This window comes from Amblyomma americanum, chromosome 8 (genome assembly GCF_052857255.1).
Source record: "Amblyomma americanum isolate KBUSLIRL-KWMA chromosome 8, ASM5285725v1, whole genome shotgun sequence".
NCBI lineage: Eukaryota > Metazoa > Arthropoda > Arachnida > Ixodida > Ixodidae > Amblyomma > Amblyomma americanum.
The window spans coordinates 85,665,275-85,678,707 of NC_135504.1; positions in this window are offsets into that span (position 1 = coordinate 85,665,275).

Sequence of the window (13,433 nt, forward strand, 5' to 3'; positions counted from 1 at the left end):
CGATTCACGCGAACGAAAGGTGGCGGTGTGTATATGCCAAACCGTAATCTCATATCTGGGCTTGACTAAAGGGCCCATTTCTGAAAATCCTGGTCCCCGATTTACTCAGAACTGTCTCATACCTTTTCCAACGTTAGTTTTGATGCTGTGACATGAATTCCTTCGAAAAAAGTTGCCGGCGACATTAGCCTTGAAAATGCTAGCGAAGAGCAACTCTAAGTAGGGGGGACAAAGAGCCATACTGTAAATTCGTGGAACAAAATGCCTGTTGCCTTGCATTAAAAAAAAGAATCTTGAAGAGAATATGCTTTTGTCAGCTTAACTGAAAAGGTTTAAAGAAATTTTCGCGCTCCTATTAAACAGCTAACTTCCTGTTGCTGGCGTGAGTTTGCAGTTCTTCTTTCATAGCTGCGGTATTCCAGTGCTATATCATTTGTGCGGCTCGGAACAAGTGCAGAATATTTTCTTCCTTGATGAATAGTGCTCCTTGCGATGCTTTCATAGAGCGAATGAATTCCTTGAATGCAGAGCTGGGTACGATACTTAATAAAGAACTGCCTTTAATACCGATACCCGATCCCTTCATGAATTCTATTTCCGATATAAGTGTCAGGCAAAGAACCAAACATTGGCTTCTAATGCAGATTCACGATACATCAGTGATTGTTTTATATATAATTTAAGTCATCAACATGCGTATTTGTGACAATATCAATACCTAAGTGAGAAGCATTCTTGTCGAGAACATGACTACACACTATTAAACTTGAAGCTGCTTTTTGTTTGTTACTGCTGTACTTATTGGGTTGCCTCTGCCTTTGCGCTGTGCTAAATCACAGAAGCTCCATGCGCTTTGTGAAGTCACTTACTTGCCAGACACTGAGTTACATACGTTGGATGCTGAGCTTCCTGCGTTCGAGGCTAGAATAAAACAAAGACAAAAGGGGTGTTAGTTTCTATTGCACTGAGGGAACCTTAACAACCTCTGTTATTTCTATGTTTTCTTTTCTTAACCGGATTACATAACAGCATCTGGTGAAACCACCGGTCCGGAAGAGCACCGCCATGTGCGCGTGTTATACGCGAAACAGATAAAAGAGGTTGCCTATAGGTGCAGTCGAACTCATAAATGGGCTCCATTTTATAACGGTGCATTTTCTTAAATAATTAGAGTAAAGCCTTGCCTCGTTGTATCGACGATATTGGAGGTGCAGTAAGGAAACTGAAGTTGCACCAGCGCCTCTTGAGGACAGTTTTTTTGAGTGCTTGCTTCTCCAAACGGAACCCACGCGTCAGATAAGCCATATAACAATGACGGCGCTGATGACTCCATAGACCCGCGCACAGAAATGTGCGTGACCTTTATCGTGCTGACAAAGTAAGCAGCAAATGTTCTCAAGGTCGTGAGCATGACGGTGGAAGTGTCATGTCCGTTAGCGACCACCGCAACTTGTAATAAGGTTGATAAGGTATTGTTTCTTCAACAACTATGAGCCCTCCTCCTCGTTCCTTCTGGCAAAGAGTGTGCTAAAGGGCAATGCATGCGTCGTCTCTCTATCTATCAAGGAACCCATGAAGAATGAAGAAAGCCGGGCTAGCAGCCTTTGTATTGTGTCTTCTAAGTTGTACTCCACACATTTTTTCACTCGGCTACCGCTCGAGCGAGCGCTTCCGGCCTGAAAATGTCGCTCTCAACCGCCTCATAATGTGCGGCACACTGTGCATTGAGGATCGAGTATCCTTAATATACAGCATACACTCAAGAGGTATTTTGGATAAGGATACTCTGATTCTTTCATTTTTGGCAAGCCATACATAAAACGATGAACAAAATTAGCCTAAATACGCTATTCTAGCTATCGTAGCTTCGATACTGCCTCTGCCTGGTTTTGTGTAAACTATGCTGGGTACTGTTAGAGATGGGGCATCTACCCCATAGCAGGCCACCAGTGTTGGGGGATTGCGCTTCGATCCCACCGCTGCCACCAGTTGTTAAGAGATGGGGCTTCTATCCCATAGCAGGCCACCAGAGTTGGGGGTTGCGCTTCGATCCCATCGCTGCCACCAGTTGTTAAGAGATGGGGCTTCTATCCCATAGCAGGCCACCAGTGTTGGGGGTTGCGCTTCGATCCCACCGCTGCCACCAGTTGTTAAGAGATGGGGCTTCTATCCCATAGCAGGCCACCAGTGTTGGGGGTTGCGCTTCGATCCCACCGCTGCCACCAGTTGTTAAGAGATGGGGCATCTACCCCGTAGCAGGCCACCAGTGTTGGGGGATTGCGCTTCGATCGCACCGCTGCCACCAGTTGTTAAGAGATGGGGCTTCTATCCCATAGCAGGCCACCAGTGTTGGGGGATTGCGCTTCGATCCCGCCGCTGCCACCAGTTGTTAAGAGATGTGGCTTGTATCCCATAGCAGGCCACCAGTGTTGGGGGACTGCGCTTTGATCCCACCGCTGCCACAAGTTGTTAAGAGATGGGGCTTCTATCCCATAGCAGGCCACCAGTGTTGGGGGATTGCGCTTCGATCCCACCGCTGCCACCATTTGTTAAGAGATGGGGTTTCTATCCCATAGCAAGCCACCAGTGTTGGGGGTTGCGCTTCGATCCCACCGCTGCCACCAGTTGTTAAGAGATGGGGCTTCTATCCCATAGCAGGCCACCAGTGTTGGGAGATTGCGCTTCGATCCCACCGCTGCCACCAGTTGTTAAGAGATGGGGCTTCTATACCATAGCAGGCCACCAGTGTTGGGGGATTGCGCTTCGATCTCACCGCTGCGACCAGTTGTTAAGAGATGGGGCTTCTATCCCATAGCAGGCCACCAGTGTTGGGGGATTGCGCTTCGATCACGCCGCTGCCACCAGTTGTTAAGAGATGTGGCTTCTATCGCATAGCAGGCCACCAGTGTTGGGGGATTGCGCTTCGATCCCACCGCTGCCACCAGCTGTTAAGAGATGGGGCTTCTATCCCATAGCAGGCCACCAGTGTTGGGGAATTGCGCTTCGATCCCACCGCTGCCACCAGTTAAGAGATGGGGCTTCTATCCCATAGCAGGCCACCAGTGTTGGGGCTGGCGCTTCGATCCCACCGCTGCCACCAGTTAAGAGATGGGGCTTCTATCCCATAGCAGGCTACCAGTGTTGGGGGATTGCGCTTCGATCCCAACGCTGCCACCAGTTGTTAGATGCGGGCCCCTGGTTCACCTGAGCCATCTCTCGACAGGCCGAGGTCCACGGTTTGCGGATCGGGAGTCTGCTGCTACGAAGTGACGAGGAGACTAGATGGCTTTGAGGTGGTGTAGAGACTGAAAGGGTTTATTTACATATTTATAGCGTTCGAAAGAGTGAGGCGGCCGCTGGTTGATCACATGCCATATTGCTGCTTAAATAGGGTCCCCTGTCCCCAAGTCCTTAGTTGGGGAATTTAGTTCATTAAAATGCGTCAAATCACAGTGATGTCGATCATGTAGTCCAGCCTTTAGGAACTGCCTACCAGGACGCCCCCAACAACAGACTCTCGCCAATTCTGGCAAGTTGTGGTCCGTGCTGCCCCTGCAGCAGTGATAAAAAGCCTGAATGGGGGCCCAATGGGCGTCGAAGGTCAGTCACTTGCACTGCACAGCGCTCCGTGGGGACGAAAGGCCGCCGCTGGACTTGTGCAGATGGTTCCACGTAAGAAAAGTCCCTTACCTTAAGACGAGGTCGGTTAAGGAGCACGAGCATTCCGGCTTCGTTGGCTGAGTCCATCACAGCCGCGTCTGCCGCGGCTCACTTGCAGTCCCGCGTCGCCCGCCGCCCCCGCCGACCCTCAAGGGCGGTTCACATGCAAGCGAATTGGCGAACAGAGCGAACGGCGGCGCGGCGCTGTGAAGCGGTTCGCGAGCTTTCGTTTCACATGCATCGCCGCTTCGCGTTTCCCACCGCTGCGAAAAGCAACGTTGCTGGCAAAAGATATGCGTCTGCAACCGGTTTTGGTGGCCTGCAACCAGTTTTGTTGGCCTGCAAACACAAAAAAAGCGTAATATAAAAGCATTATTTTGTCAATTCTTTTCACAGTTTCTTTAAATAAATATAATTCTTGCGTTTTAAGCATTCAAAAGCACTTTATACAATTTATTTTTTAAACAAAAGTTTGTACGTGCGGCGTACAAACTCGCGTGGCAACGCCGGGCCGTCACTGGTTGAGATGCGGTGCTGCCGCGTCGCCGCCGCGAAAATTTCCAACTTGCCCGAAACTCGCCGCTCCAGCCGCTGAGGCTTTCTCCGCCGCTTGAGAGAGGGTGTACTCGCCGCCGCGGCGGAGTTCGCGAGCGGTTCGCTTGCATGTGAAACAGGCATTAGGGGTAAACCACGTCGTTATGTCCCGGGTGGGTCCGGCTTCGTGAACTGATGAGAACCACGCTCCCGAGAAACGTTCCCAGGCAGCGGATGACCATTTCACCCCATGAACAAAACAGGGGCGGGGGGATCCCTTGTTGACGCCGCCACGCTTTATTCACTCAGAGGCGGTCACTATCTCTAATTCAAAAGGAAATACAGATTACACTTTATGTGCAATATACAGCCCACCAAATCTTAAAGCCAATGCATTTCTAGATGAGCTGTATACTTTTTTCATAAATACATGAATGAGAAACACTTCCTCATTGCAGGGGATCCAAGCGTAGACATTATGAAAGAAACAAAAGGTGTCAAGGTGATTACCTCAATTTGCTTGCAGAATTTGGACTTGTGAACGTTATTAATGGATACACGAGAGAGGAATACTTAGGTGCTAATATTAACAAGTCATGCATTGACCACATAATTATTCGTTTGCAAAACCAGCAATATGTTTCTGGAGATATATGAGACAAATACTGCGCCCTTTCCTTTCCCCCCAAAACCAATTATTATTATTACTATTATTATTATTATTATAAAGCAAAAACTCGCTGATCATTAATTTGTAACACTTACAATTATGTCTGACGATCATACAACTGATGGAGGTACTATTACAGGTTCTGTTATAGATAACAGAAAAGTAGACAATTTAATTCGTAATGTTAACTGGAGTTCCTTTTTACATTTAGATAATATCAGCTTATATAGCAAAACTATTGAAATCTTTCGCAACGTCTATTCGCAGTCAGCTAAATCTGTTAACATCAAAATAATGATACCAGAAAAGAAGTGGAAAACTCATGAAATAGCGGAGTTGTGCTGCACGAAAGACAAAGCGTGGCAAAAATGTAGGAAGCAACCTGAAGATAAAGCTTGAAGAGATGAATATCGCCCATTGCGGAACCAGGTAACGGCAAAAATGCGACTGGCGAAAAGCTCGTTTCACGCACGACAGTTTTCACTGAACAAATGGAGAGAAAACGTGGCAAATTGCCAATGAACTGATGGGTAGACAGAAAAAGACTTCCGTTGATGAAGCAGAAAAGAAGAATTTCCCAAAGTAGAATGTGACAGTGCTCTGCGATAAATTTAACCATGTATTTATAAACACAACAAAAAGTAAGTTGCGAAATATAGCAGTCAGTAGGCCTGTACCACATCGACCGAAACGGGCCTGTGTGCATACCGCATATCTGCCACTGATAACAGTTGACTAGCTATGGAGCATTTTATGCAGAATGAAGCAGTTCAAGCCACCGGGATATGATGGCATTCGTCTAAGAGACCTTTACAGAAATTTTGACGTTTTGAAAGAAGTGCTTACGAATATACTGAATGGTGTATTCGAAACTGGTGATATATCTCAAGAACTTAAAATATCTGTTGTCAGGCCGATCAACAAACACGGGAAGAAAGGTGATTCAGATTGTACAAATTATACGCCAACCGCAATACTTTCTTCAATAGCACATATTATGGAAAAGCATGTTGCATATGTTATGAAATCATTCGGTAAAAATACTCTTTGAACTATGCTGCGCAATTTGGATTCACAAGGAATAGAAGTACCACTACACTTCTTGAAGAATTTTCTGACTATGTTTACAATGCACTAGAAAACATTCGCATTGTGTTATCCTTATTTCTGGACTTAACTAAGGCATTTGACACGACAAACCATGCGCTACTACTCGAAAAATTAAGCTCAATTTGTTTTCGCGGTCATTGTAACAAGTTTTTAATCAATTATTTTACAGGTAGGTTGCTTGATAATATGCGCGGAGATTTAAAAAAATGTTAAATTCGGTGTACCTCAAGGAAGTAGACTTGGCCCACTGCTTGTTAACGTATATGTATCTGATTTGGGTTTATTACATTTTAAGTCAAATATTTTACAATACGTTGTCGTTACAGCGCTAGCACTTGAAGCTACTGATTATCGTACAGGCGTGGAATCATTTCAAACAGTTATAAGTGGAGTGTTTCACTGGTTCTCGCAAAATTTCATTTTTTAAACGTTAACAAAACAAAACTGATATGATTTAAAAAACCCCATAAAATTATTTCAAACCAACCACTGTATCTTCACGCATCCCATTGCTACCAGTGTAATTGTGAAGCTATGCAAATGGAGAGAACAGTTCTGTATCTGGGCATCCACTTTGACCAACACATCACATGGAGCGACCACATCGTCTACCTCTCTAGATAGATAAGGGTCATTGCGGCTATGATGTATCACCTTCGTGGAAAATCTCCGCTTCATCTTTTGACGATTGATCTATACAGCATTAGTAGAACCTGTTCTAAAGTAGGGCATTACTGTATATGGTAACTGCTCCGAGTACAAGAAAGAAGCATTAAATGTTATCCTAAAAAGAATAGCGACCACTATATCTTACGCCACCAGACTACACTCGGTTGACATGAAAGGGAAATACGATGAGTTAGGCATCCTTCAGATTCATGAACTACTCCACTTTGTTGTGTTAACGCGGTATTATTCAAATGAATTTAAGACTCCCGTAAGAAAAGATGTCACCTTGAGAAAAACGGAGCGTTTTGTTAAGCCACGGGTTTATACAAACTATGGTAAAAAGATGCGAAATTATTATGTACCAGCTGCATTTAATAAAATTCCCGATGATCTATTTATTGCTAATAACAAGCGTAGGATGATGAAGGACATAAGAAATTGGTGTGCAAATGTATTGCCGTGTGTATAGCTTGAGTTGTTTCATATGTGCTGTTTTGTGTTCAGACTTTTTTTTGTGTTAGCATGACTGTTTAGAAAAGAAATGTATTCATACAGAGTTACTTCTCCACCTGCTGCCTGATCAGCCAACAAGCAAAATGTGCTTATGTCACATATATTAAGGAGCCTAAATTAAATTTTAATGGAAAAAGGTGTGAAGAAGACGACGCGAATTAACAGAAGAATAAAGAAGAGGAAGAAGCATTCGTTGAGATGGAGGGAGATAATTGGTGGAGAAGCATTCGGTGAGGTGGAGAGAGATGATTGGTGGAGAAAAGAAGACGACGACAAGGCTTACGTGGACTAACACCGAGGCTATAAAAGGGCGAGTGAGAGCGAGGGACTGGGGGGAACAGCAGTGAAGCGGAGGCTCCGGCAGGTCAGGGACACATCGGCTGATAGAGAGCAACGCCGGCTACTGCTCCGGTGAGCTCGCTTTCTACGACATCGCATCGTGGACTTCCTGCCGTGCCTGAGTCCGTTCCGGGGAATCAACAGAGGAAGCTACCACCTGCTACAGCCAGGGGTGTCTCCAGCGCTGTTGCCATCCATCCGGGTGGTGCCCCCAACGCCAACAACACCGGCATCACCTCCACGGGCGCTTGGACCGGGAGCTTGTACGACGCAGCCAGCGACGCCAGCCCAAGCACGTCGGACGCCGCCTCGACGCCGGATACTGGATCCTTAAGGCGGAACCGCATGGCGCGATTTCAGGCGCGATTGACGCGCGGATGGTGGGACGCGCGCGTCATTTCGACGCGTGCCCAGTATGGTCCGACACGAAATCGCGCCGCCGCGTGCCGCTGCTCGAAGTAGAAAAAAACGCCTCGCGCGGCGCGTCCGCCAATCAGAGTTCAGAAAGTCACGTGGCATTTGGTCACGTGGCATTCTGTGTTTTTTGGTTTCGCCACCAGATGGCCCTGCTGTCTGCGCATCTCGGCGGGGCCTCTTTGGTGCAATGTTTTTTTTCTCTCGGCAGAACTGGCGCGTGAGTCAAAGAACACACGTGGTATCGTGATTTTGTTCGCGCATCGTGTCGTGTTTTCATCGAAAATGGACAAGGCAACATTTAACGAGGCCCTGATAATGGAAGTGGAGAGGCGTCGCGTCCTGTGGGACGTGCGCGACCGCGACTATAAAAACAATATGAAGCGTGACCAGGCTTGGCGAGCTATAGCAGTTGCCCTCAGTGTAGACGGTATGTACCAAATCTGTGCACACGTGATGTTGTTGGGAGTTACGTTGTCTGGCAACCCGGAAAACGCGCCGCGAAGGCGCCGCTCCCCTTTTTTCGTGCGGGTGCTCGCGCGTTGACGGCAACGCGGGCGTCCACCGCGCGTCGCGTTTTTCGCTCGCGGAAAACGCGCCATGCGGTTCCGCCTTTACAACGCCGCAGCCACACCGGACCAACCGTGAGCACGAATGCCGACCGCTAATAGTTGAACACTAGTAGTAGATGCTAGTAGCAGTGTGCCCGTGTCGTGTGTATATGTAGTCTTTGTATTTTGTGTTAGTTTTGTGTTATACCCCTGTCACACGGACGCTGTAAAGGTACATTTAACTAATGTTCCATTACACTCCCAAAGGAGCACTACTTCAAGGGAGTTCGTCCGTGCTGCATGGTCGCGGAATGAGCTTCGGGAGAAGTGTTCAGCGCCCTCATCGGTGACAAGCTTTATTAAAATTGCAAACTTCGGTGCACATGAAAATACAAGTGTCACATTTTTTCTTAGTAAACTATTTTTATAACCATATTATGCTGAAGCAACGTAATTTTAACTCCATCACTACTCGCTACAAACAACAAACATGGCCGATATTGCGGCGTAGTTACCGTGGCGCTCGTATATGCGGAACGAGAGCATAGCGCGGTGAGACCGCCGCAAAACAAATGATCCTATATTTTATAACATGACTAATCTTACGAAGTGAATTTATGAACGTTTCTTTTCTCAATTTATTTTTTCTGCTAACTCGCTGGGAGACAGAGTACTCCCTTGAAGCCTCAAAGGACGAACTGGAGCTGCCTTGTTTCGAAGCTCCTTTGAGCTAGGTGCCCTTAGGCGCGTCCGTGTGGCAGCGCGCTTTAGCCCTTGAAGTAATGGAGCATTAGTTCAAAGTACCTTTACAGTGTCCGTGTAACAGGGGTATTAGTTTTGTTAGTTTCGTGTTCTACTGTGTGTGCCACGTAGGGTGTATTAAATGTGCGTTTCTGTGGGTACACCCGCCGCCTAGTCCATTCTTTCGATCCGAGTGTTCTCCGGGGAGATCCGTGACAAAGATAAGTGGCGAGCCGGTGCCAGGATTCATTTCCTTTTTTCTTTTTTGCTTTTTCTCGGATCATTCCGCTCTCTCGACGGCAGAAAGTATGGATTTGGCAAAAACGTTAGAACTGGCGCTCAAGCTGGGATTAAGCAAAGAAGAGGCGATGCGTCTCTATGACGACGAGGCAGATAAGCAGAGAGAGGAAAGGGCGCAAGCACGCGCAGACGCTCGTGAAGCAGAAGAACGCGAGGCGAAAAGAGCTCGCGACGCGGAAGAGCGAGAAAAGAGCTCGCGAGGCAGAGAGAAGAGCTCGCAAGGCAGAAGAACCGGAGAAAAGAAGGATAGAACGGGAGAAGGAGTTTATTTTGTGGAAACAGGCGCATGTCGCGGGAGGATATGAGGAGATCACGGACAATTATCAGCGTTCCTTAAGGTGTAAGGTGTATCCAGACGACGGACCACGGACCTGTTTTGGCCCGCGGACTAGCGATCACGTGGGGTTTCGCTTCCGGTCTACGAGGTCCGGGCATAGTCCGCGGGCCGGATCGCGCGAGAAATGCGAGAGGATTTTTTACTGGCGGTGGACCACGGACTTTTTAGCCTATTCGCACACATCGAGTCTGGCAACTACACTACACTGGTCTTTCCCGGCTCGGTGCTCCCGGCAGTCGAGGCGACACCAGCGAAAGTAGTTTTGTTTCCATTGTTAACTTGTCAACGTGGTCGGACGGCGCTATGTTTCACTTTCTAGCCTTAGTACAGCTTGATGGCTCGTTCATAATCGGGCATTCGGCGGCGACAGCGAGCGAAATTAGTAGCAACGTCGGCGCCCGCGACGTACACAGATATGGTTAGAAAAGAACAATTCACGCAGTCTACGTGCTATAAGCGTATGCACTATCATGTACGCTAAACGCAGGTATTTTTCGGCATGCTACAGCACTTCTCACATTTCGCACATTTAGTTCAGCGTATGCAAACACACACGGAAGGATACGCTCAGCCTTGTGGCGTCATCTAGTTTTTAGGACACGTAACTATTTCTGTAACAAACATACGCTCCGCTTAAGCCTAGAAGAGGCACAATAAAGCAAATATTTCACTAATACGTCTTCATATAGGCGAGGTTAGACCAAGCCAGAAATGGGTGCGCCATTTATTTCCAGTGAACCCAACAAAAAAGGCAGTAACAACGAGGAATCCAGTCCGAAGCGAGTGGTCCAGCTTGGAAGCGCGCCACCATATTTGCCTCCGTGGGAATGCTACCTCCTCCTCACCGCGGCATAAATCTGTCCCGTACCGATCGAGCTTTACGCTGGGTATTTAGGCCGAATCACTGCCACGGCCGCGGATTCCACTTGTTCTCGGCGCCGAATGTCGAAGCGTGAGACGAGCGTTGCTGCAGGCTGATCACAGAGGCTTGGCCCGCCTTGTCGTCTGCTCTTTTGGTCCGTCGTGTGGATGCTGTCGCCGGCCAGACCCGGCCGGGCCACGCACTGTCGATCCCAAGTGACCGATCCGCGGGCCAGTCCGTGGCCCGCCGTCTGGACACACCTTTAGCGGGTACAGAATATTCTAGACCAGCCAGAGTTTGTCCAAGGAAGCTGATGGCTCCTTTCGATGACAAAAGAGATGATCTGGACGCATATCTGCAACGATTCGAGCGGATAGCTTTGGGGCAAGGCTGGGAGCGCAGTGAATGGGCCACGGCATTAAGCATGTGTTTAGTCGGAGAGGCGCTGAATGTGTTTGGAAGGATGCCTGCTGCTGACTCCATGGACTAAGAGAAAGTCAAAAAGGCACTCCTCCAAAGATTCAGGCTTACGGCAGAGGGGTTTCGTGAGAGGTTTCGCACCGCGAAACCTGAGGATTCGGAAACCGCTAAGCAGTTTTTCTGCAGGCTATCCAACCATTTTGATCGGAGGCTTGACATGTCAAACATAGAAAAGAGTTCTGAAGGTGTGCGTGACAAGCTGGTCACAGAGCAATTTTTAACGTGTTGCAGCTCAAAGCTGGCGCTATTCCTGAAAAAAAGTTGTGTTTGCTGCAAGAGTTCGCCGACACTGCAGACCAATTCCTCGAGGCTCAAGGGTTAAAAAATTTGAGCAAGGCAAATGAGGAAACCCAAAAGACCTTAGAGACAGATGCGGCAAGACCAAGATCATATGGCGGTGCATCTAAGGCTCCAGTAAGGTGTTTTCTGTGCGGCAAGGTGGGACACCGTGCAGCTGACTGTCGGACTAGTAGTGCTGCCCAAAAAACACAGGTTGTGTGTCAGGGTTGTAAGAGGAGGGGTCATATTCTGGATGAGTGCCGATACAGAACGCAGGACCGAGCTGCATGCGTTGTCGACTCAAGGGTAGAACTTGTCACGCCACCCGAAGTTCCACATCTGAAAGGAGAGCAAACGCCGCTGGAAAATGAGGCAGTGAGTGGAACACCCAAGTCGAAAGCAGCAATGCCAGTGGTGGTTGGGCAAATAGGGGACCGTCCTATATTGGTGCTTAGAGACAGCGGAGCCAACACAGTCTTGGTTCGGAGAAGCCTGGTGAAGGACGAGGATCTTACAGGGCCCGGGAAGCGTCGGACGTCACTCTGGTAGACAGCACAGTAAGGTACCTTCCTGATGCTAGGATTATAGTGTCCACGCCATATTATACTGGGCAGGTAGTACATCCAAAGGAGGAAAGGCCCGCGACAGCTCCGAAAGGAAGAGTTGGTCCCGTACCTGTGGGCAAGATTCCAGCCATTGACCTATCATTTCAAAGAATGGCTATTGACATTGGGGGGGGGGGGATAAGGTACAAATAAATTCCAATTTCAATGAAGACAGAAGATAACGTCAGAGCGGACTTCATGAGTAGAGCCAGCTGAAGAGCTCTAGGTACTTATCTCTAGAATGTAACTTTTTGGTGTTCTAGTTGATTTGTTGGTGTTGTTGTTGGTGTGTTAATGTATCTCTGTGATTTATCTTGTTGTTGTTGCTATTGTTGGTATTATGTGATTATACAAGGGAGTGTGTTGTGCACACGACCATGTTTATTAAGGACTTTGTGCGGAGAGCGGCAGTGGTGTGTTAGTGTTCTGAAAATGCAGTTTGGTGTGCTATTTTAGTGGTGTGCTCATGGTGTGTGCTGGACATCTGCGGTGTGGTGTGTGCTGCGTTCAGAATCGCCACAGAAGATAGTCGGTTGGCTGGATGGCTTGGAGATGAGGGTGACGTGAGCAGTTTTTCATACAAAAACTCTTGAGAGAGGGGGCCCTTGTCACTCACATATATTAAGGAGCCTAAATTAAATTTTAAAGGAAAATGGTGTGAAGAAGACGACGCGAATTAACCAAGAATAAAGAAGAGGAAGAAGAAGCATTCGTTGAGGTGGAGGGAGATGATTGGTGGAGAAGCATTCGGTGAGGTGTAGAGGGATGATTGGTGGAGAAGAGAAGACGACGACAAGGCTTACGTGGACTAACACCGAGGCTATAAAAGGGCGAGTGAGAGCGAGGCACTGGGGGGAACAGCAGAGAAGCGTAGGCTCCGGCAGGACAGGGGCACATTGACTGGAAGAGAGCAACGCCGGCTGCTGCTCCGGTGAGCTCGCGTTCTACGACATCGCATCGTGGACTTCCTGCCGTGCCTGAGCCCGTTCCGGGGAGTCAACAGAGGACGCTACCACCTGCTACGGCCAGGGGTGTCTCCAGCGCTGTTGCCACCCATCCGGGTGGTTCGCCCAACGCCAACAACACGGGCATCACCTCCACGGGCGCTTGGACCGGGAGCTTGTACGACACAGCCAGCGACGCCAGCTCAAGCACGCCGAACGCCGCCTCGACGCCGGCTATGGGATCCATACAACGCCGCAGCCACACCGAACCAACCGTGAGCACGAACGCCGACCTCTAATAGTAGAACACTAGTAGTAGACGCTAGTAGCAGTGTGCCCGGGTCGTGTGTATTTATAGTCTTTGTGTTTTGTGTTAGTTTTGTTAGTTTTGTGTTCTAGTGTGTGTGCCACGTAGGGTGTAATAA